The sequence below is a fragment of the Pteropus vampyrus genome, unplaced genomic scaffold (genome assembly GCF_000151845.1).
Source record: "Pteropus vampyrus isolate Shadow unplaced genomic scaffold, Pvam_2.0 Scaffold19, whole genome shotgun sequence".
In the NCBI taxonomy this organism is placed as follows: domain Eukaryota; kingdom Metazoa; phylum Chordata; class Mammalia; order Chiroptera; family Pteropodidae; genus Pteropus; species Pteropus vampyrus.
The window spans coordinates 4,437,717-4,445,013 of record NW_011888800.1 but is presented as its reverse complement, the minus strand read 5'-3'; the positions used below and the strand labels follow the sequence as shown (position 1 = coordinate 4,445,013).

Genomic DNA, 7,297 nt, shown 5'->3' with positions numbered 1-7,297 from the left:
AAATACATCTCTAAACTAGTATCAGTTTAAACTGATCTTTAAATGAGTATGAGCAGGTATGGCTGGCTGACTAATGTTTCTGGCTCTGTAAGTTCTCTGGATCCTTGCTGAAACTGTGACCTTAAAAAGTAGCTACAGTAGTCCCCGTTATCTGCAGTTTTCAATTACATGTGGTCAATCACAGTCTGAAAATATTAAATGGAAAATTCTAGAATAAACAATTTATAAGTTTTAAATTGGGCACTATTCTGAGTAGCATGATGAAATCTGCAGTCCTGCTCTGTCTCACCCCAGGTGTGAATCATCCCTTTGTCCAGGGTCTCCACGCTGTATATGTTCCCACACGTTAGTTACTTAGTAGCTGGCTAGGTTATCAGATTGACTGTCCCAGTATCTCAGTGCTTGTGCTCAAGTAACCTCTATTTTACTTAATAATGGCCCCAAAGTTCAAGAGTAGCAATTCGGATGTGCCAAAGAGAAGCCGTAAAGTGCTTCCTTTAAGTGAAAAGTTGAAAGTTCTCGACTTAAGAAGGAAAGAAAAAATAATATACTGAGGTTGCTAAAATCTCTGCTAAGAATGAATCTTCTGTGAAACTATAAGGAAGGAAAAAGAAATTCGTTCTAATTTTGCTGTCACATCTCTAACTGCAGACATATCTCATAAGCATTTTATTGTTTAACATCATGACAAGAAGAAGAGTAAATGCAGGACAAAAAGATATTTTGAGAGTGAGAGAGACCACATTCACACAACAATTATTACAATATATTGTTCTGTGTTATCATTAGTTGTTATTTATCTCTTACTATGCCTAATTTATAAATTAAACTTTATTATAAGTGTATGTATGTATAGGAAAAAAGATAGTATATGTGGGATTTGATACTATCATGATTTCAGGCATCAACTGGGTGTCTTAGAATATATCCCCCACAGATAAGTGGGGACTACTGTATATTTCATGCTTAAAGGTATCTGGAGCTGGTATCTGTTGTTCTGTATGAGGAGAGAATAAGCTTAGTACTTTCTCTTGATTTGTTTTCTTGAATTTTCTCTTCTTTTTTCTCATTTTTTTTTTGTGGTGTAAGTGACAAATAAAATATGTAGTTAAGGTATAAAACTTGATGTTTTGATATATGTATACTCTTGAATTTTTGTATTCTGAAGCACAGAGAAACTTTTTTGGGAAATTACTGTTTTTCTTAACTGTACTTATATCTGTTTAATATTTTACAAAAGAAAAAGAGAAGACTTTCACCAAAGAATGTGGGAATGGATACTGGCACAAACTCTGGAAAAACTAAATTACTTTTGCGGGCTGTTGGGAAAACCATTTGCCATCTATGTGCCTTGTTTTCACCTTTTAATGTCTATACTATGGAAAGATCTTATTACAGCATAGATTTTCTGAGATGGTCCCCATTATGAATATTTATAATGCCTATAAATCATTTAAATGCCAGAGAAATGCCAATGTTTTTATATTTTAGTGTCTAAATAATATGTTTTAGATTACTTTTTAAAATAATACTCTGTGGGTCTTTTAAAATGGCTTTTAAAATATGACTTTATCAAGATACAATTCACATGCTACAATATTCACCCATTTAAAGCATTTAGTATATTCACGGAGTTGTGCAACCATTATTGCAGTCTTAATTTAGAACATTTCATTATCCCATATAGAAACCCATTAGCAGTCATTCCTCATTTCCCCTCCCTCCAGCCCCTGGTAACTACGAATCTACTTTCTGTCTTTATGTCTATCTGGACATTTCATATAAATGAAATCATACAATATGTGGAGTTTTGTGACTGGTTTCATTCTCTAGGCATAATGTTTTTGAAGTTTATCTATGTTGTAGCATGTCTCAGTACTTCATTTCTTTTTATTTCTGCATAATATTCCATTGTATGGCTATCCCACATTTTATTAATCTCTTCATCAGTTGAAGGACATTTGGGTTGTTCCTACTTTTTGGCTATTATGAATAATGCTGCTGTGAATATTCATGTTTAAGATTTTGTGTTGATGTGTTTTCCTTTTTCTTGGGGAAGATACCTACGAGTGGATTCGTTGGGTCATATGGTAACCCCATTTGTTTGCAGAAGAGTAGGATTGTGATTCCTCGAGAATGCCAAGACTTGAAGCCTGGTGACCTCTTTAGTGGCTATGTGGCCCTTGTCAAGTAGCCCTTGCCATAAGAGAAGTTGTGGCAGACAGACCCTACGGTGACCCCTAGTTATCCCTGCCTCCTGGTGTTCACATCTTTGTGTAATCTCCTTTCGAGTTGGATGGGAACTGTGACTTGTTTCTAACCAATAAACTATGGCAACAGTGATGGTATGTCACTTTGGTGAGTATGTTATAACATGTAAGATGCTATTATAGAAGACTGGAGACTCTTCTCGAGAGCTTGATGAAGTAAGCAGCTCTGCTTGAGAAACCCATATAGCAAGTAACTGCAAGTGGCCCCTAGAACTGAGGACAGAAGTCAGCAAAGAGCTAGGGCCCCCCATATAGCAAGAAACTGCAGGTGGCCCCTAGAACTGAGGACAGAAGTCAGCAAAGAGCTAGGGCCCGAGTGGTACAACTGCAAGGAATGAATTATGCCAACAATCAAAATGGACTTGGAAGTACATTCCTCCCAGGTCGAGCCTTTGATGAGAATGCAGCCCAGCTAAGATCTTGATTGCAGCCTTGCGGGACCCTGAGCAGAGGACCCAGACCTCTGATCCATGGAAAATGAGATAATAAATATGTGGTATTTAGTGCAACTAAATTTGTGGTAATCATTAATTCAGAAATCTAGGATTTGTTTTCATTATATTATCTGAGCTGGGTCTTCTAAAAAATGGCTTTTACTGAGTTTACTTGTCAAGGCAGATGTCCTGTTTATCAGTATGATTATTATAAAAGGATAAATGTCCATAAAAGCTCAGATATAAGCTGTGAAGTAATTATACTTGGAATATAATTTCTAGAATGGGAAAAGGAGAATGGCAGAAGTAAGAAACAGTTTTTCTCTGTTATGTGGGACAAATGCATCTTTAGAAACTCCATTCCTAGAAGAAACAATAATCAGAATAAAAAAGAAATGCTAATTTATGTAATGAATACTACCATTTATTAGGCCATGCCCTGATAAAGTCCTGATTTGCCTAGTTGTCTATTCAGACATAAGCTTAAACTTGATACCAGCTTTCTCTTACACTTCATTAGCCACATAATAACTAAACAATCCCAGCCTGGTGAACACCACTTCTATTTTTAGAACCTACCTAGGACTATTCCATTTTTCTTAGTCATCCCTTTCTATATTTAACAACTCTTACACTCAGAATTTTTAACTTATAGCTCACATAAATCCCTTATTCTTCAGTTAAAGCCTGTGTTCTTTCGTACCTGCCCCTAAACAGATGGCCACAGCTGATTATGTGAATCTCTTGACTGTCTTTGTCATACCATTTTGTTTTGTTATATTTAATTCCTGACCGACTTAAAGGAGGAGAGTAAGCTGGATTTTATCCTGTAGCACAGAGACACACGTGGAATACCTTTTTTTACTTCCTCTGTGATCTGACTTTAATTTTAAATGCTGTGTAGATGACTCAGTGTGCAGTAACTAATATGAAAAGTCATGCCGCTTATAACATACAGCTAAATAACTAATCTGACTTGCCTCAGATGACTTGGAAGTTTTCTAGTTAGGGGAACAAAGCAATTGAAACTGATGGGAAATAAATGTCTGATTTCCAGTAGAGCAGAAGATGTAAGCATCACTGAAATTTCCATCTTTCCATGTCTCACACCAGTTGTCTGATAAAAAAACCAAAACACTGTTCTGCTAAGGATGGAATCAGTTATGTTTCTCCTTATGTTCACGACAGTGCCATTCATATCCTCATGATAGGGAACAGTGAGAATAGATGAAATCATTTTTTAGGTGGTGTACATCATAGAACAAGTTTGCTGGAAAACAAGCAAAGGTTATTTGGACATGGTAGGGATAGCTCTTTCCATGAATATAGTCTCATTATTTTTCTTTGTTTTTATGTTCTATGTTGATTAAAAAAATGCATGTATTATACTTTTACAGAACAAATAGGGTTAATGTTTACATTTACGATTAGCTGTTTTCATTTACTTTAAACAACTATTTTCATTTACAGTTGTCGAAAAATATTTTTTACCTCTCTGCCATGCCGGCACATTATATGTGTTGTTGCCCTACTACCTCGTTCCATTACCCGTATCTCCAATTCTGCAGAAGTCTTTGAATCTCTACTTGCTGATCTGCACTTATTCCTTTTGGTGGCTAGTGGGAAATTTTTGGATGGCAAGTACTGTCTTTCTAGTGTCTGGGTCCTTGGCCATCTTTAGTTGGGATGATCACTCTATCAACCACCCCCCTTCCTGCAATTATAATTCCGAATGCTTCACAGATCCTTATTAAGAAAGACACATACCTGTTAATTTGGACTCAAACAGAAATTAGCTAATTTTATATTACAGTTATAAATTGTAAAATGTTCTGTAAAGCATGGTTTTAAATAAGTAAGTGTAAAGGGCATACATTGTTCTTTATACATACATGAGAATTAAATGGAGATAGAGTTGATTCTAGATATTTTGCTGTTTTTCTCTTCTTCCTAAGTGTAGTCTGTCTAGGTAATTTTCATATAAGCCCTGCCTATTCCATTTCATTCTTTGATGTTGCTTGTTGTTCATGTGTTAAACAGCGCATTAACACCTTCTTGTTACTTTGTAAGAAACACCAATGACTTAGCCAGATTTCAGTCCTCTTCAGCCTTTATGGGCATCAAACTCTGTTCTGCAATGTTTGCCTTCTGAATTCCCCTTTTGAGTGTGTCTACTCAAGTATCTTTTAAACTAGAAGTATGTAAAGGAGTTATTCTTAGTTTGCTCAGAATTGCTCATTCTTATATTTATCTAACAATCATGTCATTTTTGTTTTGTGTTTGTGTTGTGCTAACCACTGTGCTGGGTACTAAGAGTACAAAGATGAATAAAACATGATTCTCTGACCTGGAAGAACTTCCAAAGATGGAGAGAGTCATGCAAGCGCATCATTATGACATGATTTAAGTGCTCTAGCAGGGCTGGGAGCATTGAATCAGTTTGCAGGAGTCCGAGAAAGTAACATTTCAGTTGGGTCCTGACAGATGCGTAAGGATTTAGCAGATGTGTAGGTATGAGGGGTGGCAGCTGCAGAAATGATTTCTAGACTGAGGAAACAGCATGAATAATAACGTGGAGGCATGAAAAAATAAGGTTGGCTTGGAGAATAGTGAAAAGTTGGGTCTAATTGGAGTATAGGATGTGCGTGCATGGGTGTGCGTGCATGTGTGTGCTGCGTGTGTGTGTGTGTGTATGAGTGTGTGTGTGAGAGAGAGAGAAAGAGAGGGAGGAAGCGGGGGGACTCTGGGAAATGAGCTGGAGGTGGGGGAAGTTTGGAAAGAGAGAGAAGGATGTTGTAGGCTGGGTGTGGAGTTCTGATCTGATTCTGTAGCAATGGGATAATAAGGTCCTAAAATGGAATAGTTACATGATAGAGAGTATATAGAAGTATGTACTTTTATATAGCTGAGAATAGAGTTGGGAGAGATGGGTCAGAGGGAGGCCCCAAGAATAGTAGCTTAATGCTGCTTACAGGAGGCAGCTGCCATGAAGTCCTCCACTAGCTGATCTTGGTATGAAGCCCTTGCATTTGGGCTGGGACTTAACTAAGTGAAGTAGGGGGAAATGCAGAGGAAGGACTCCAGCTGAGAAATATTTCAGAGGTAGAATTGTCAAGGTATTGTGACAGATGGGGTGAGAAGGATGAGGGAGGGAAAGTGAGGATGACTCCAGAATTCTCTCCAAGAAAAAGTTATTGGCTAGTGGAGTTATTAATAAAAATAGAATACAGGAGAAGAATAGGCATTTAGGCTGGGAGGGAGGAAAGAAGATAGGGTGGTATATAGCAAGCATATCTGGTATTCTTGGCTTCCCCTCTGTTTATGTCCATTGCTGGAGTAAACCATTAATGGGACAGCTTCAGTTTACCTGTGTAAAGAGCATCTTCCCTCCTGTGGTGCCTTAGGTCTTCACTTTCTGCCATGGGGCTCCCTGAGTCCAGGCACATAAAATTCAAGGCAGATAACACTCAGTACAACCATCAATCAATGCAGAAGGGGTCCAAAGAACAAATGCTCCCATGTCTATCTTTTGGGTGGTCAATCTCAGGAGGCATTTTGTACCCTCTCAGGACTGTCGGAATCAAGCCCTGATGCTCATGGTGGAACCTCAGTAACAGACTTTTAGGATGGCTTTTCTTTTTCCCTGTTTCACCTTTTCCACTCCTCCACTCCTGCTCCTTAGGGATTACCACTCATGTAAAACTACTTGCAAGTGAATTCTTATTTCAGGCAGATGTTTCAAGCAACCTAAGCTAAGACAGGTGGAGAGGCAAAGACTGATTTGATTTTAGATGAGTTAAGTTTGTGGTGGTCAGACCCTCTGTATTTTGGGGGATTTGTTAAAGGGTATAAATGGATGTTTACATTCCACATGTCTAAATATTTAATTGTTATAAATCAAGCAATTTTCTCCCATACCTGCATATGTACGATTATAGGATTCTTGGACTCCTCCGAGTTCTGTGCTGGAATGTGGCTCTGTGAAAATGCCCAGATCTACAGCTCACCCCTTTCCCTATCCACCTCTGTCTCCTTCACACACTGTGTGTAGACACTCCAGCCTGCAAGTTCTATCTACACCCCCAATGAAGAGCCACTCTCACACCAGGGGGATGTGAACAAAGAGATGCAGCCTGCCCTCAGGAGAATCAACCTTGGAATAAGGACTGTGCACATTCTAGAAGTGTATCCTGGGTGCCTGGAGCATTGTTTAGAAGTGTAGGCATGGGCTCTGGGTGGGCAGGTCTCATTGGCCTGCAGACTCCTTATCCTGTGGTAAGGGTCATAGAGGAGATCCATAGTGGGGTCCTTTAGAGTCCTTTATTTTATTTATTTATTTTTATGCTTACAGCACCTGGTATTCCTAGGTGGTCTCCCATCCAAGTACTAACCAGGCCCACCCATGCTTAGCTTCCAAGATCAGACGAGATCAGGCACGTTCAGGGTGGCATGGCCGTAGATCCTTTAGAGTCCTTTAGACCCCAATCCTTGGGCCATGAATGGATACCAGTCTGTGGCCTGTTAGGAACTGGGCCACACAGCAGGAGGTAGTGGCGGGTGAGTGAGCGAAGCTTCATGTGTATTTGCAGCCTA

General features: G+C 38.8%; 1 pseudogene; it reads right to left on the bottom strand.

Moving 5' to 3' along the window:
- Positions 1-7,046: 7,046 nt before the first annotated feature.
- Positions 7,047-7,165, bottom strand: LOC111736468 (annotated as a pseudogene).
- Positions 7,166-7,297: the final 132 nt, after the last annotated feature.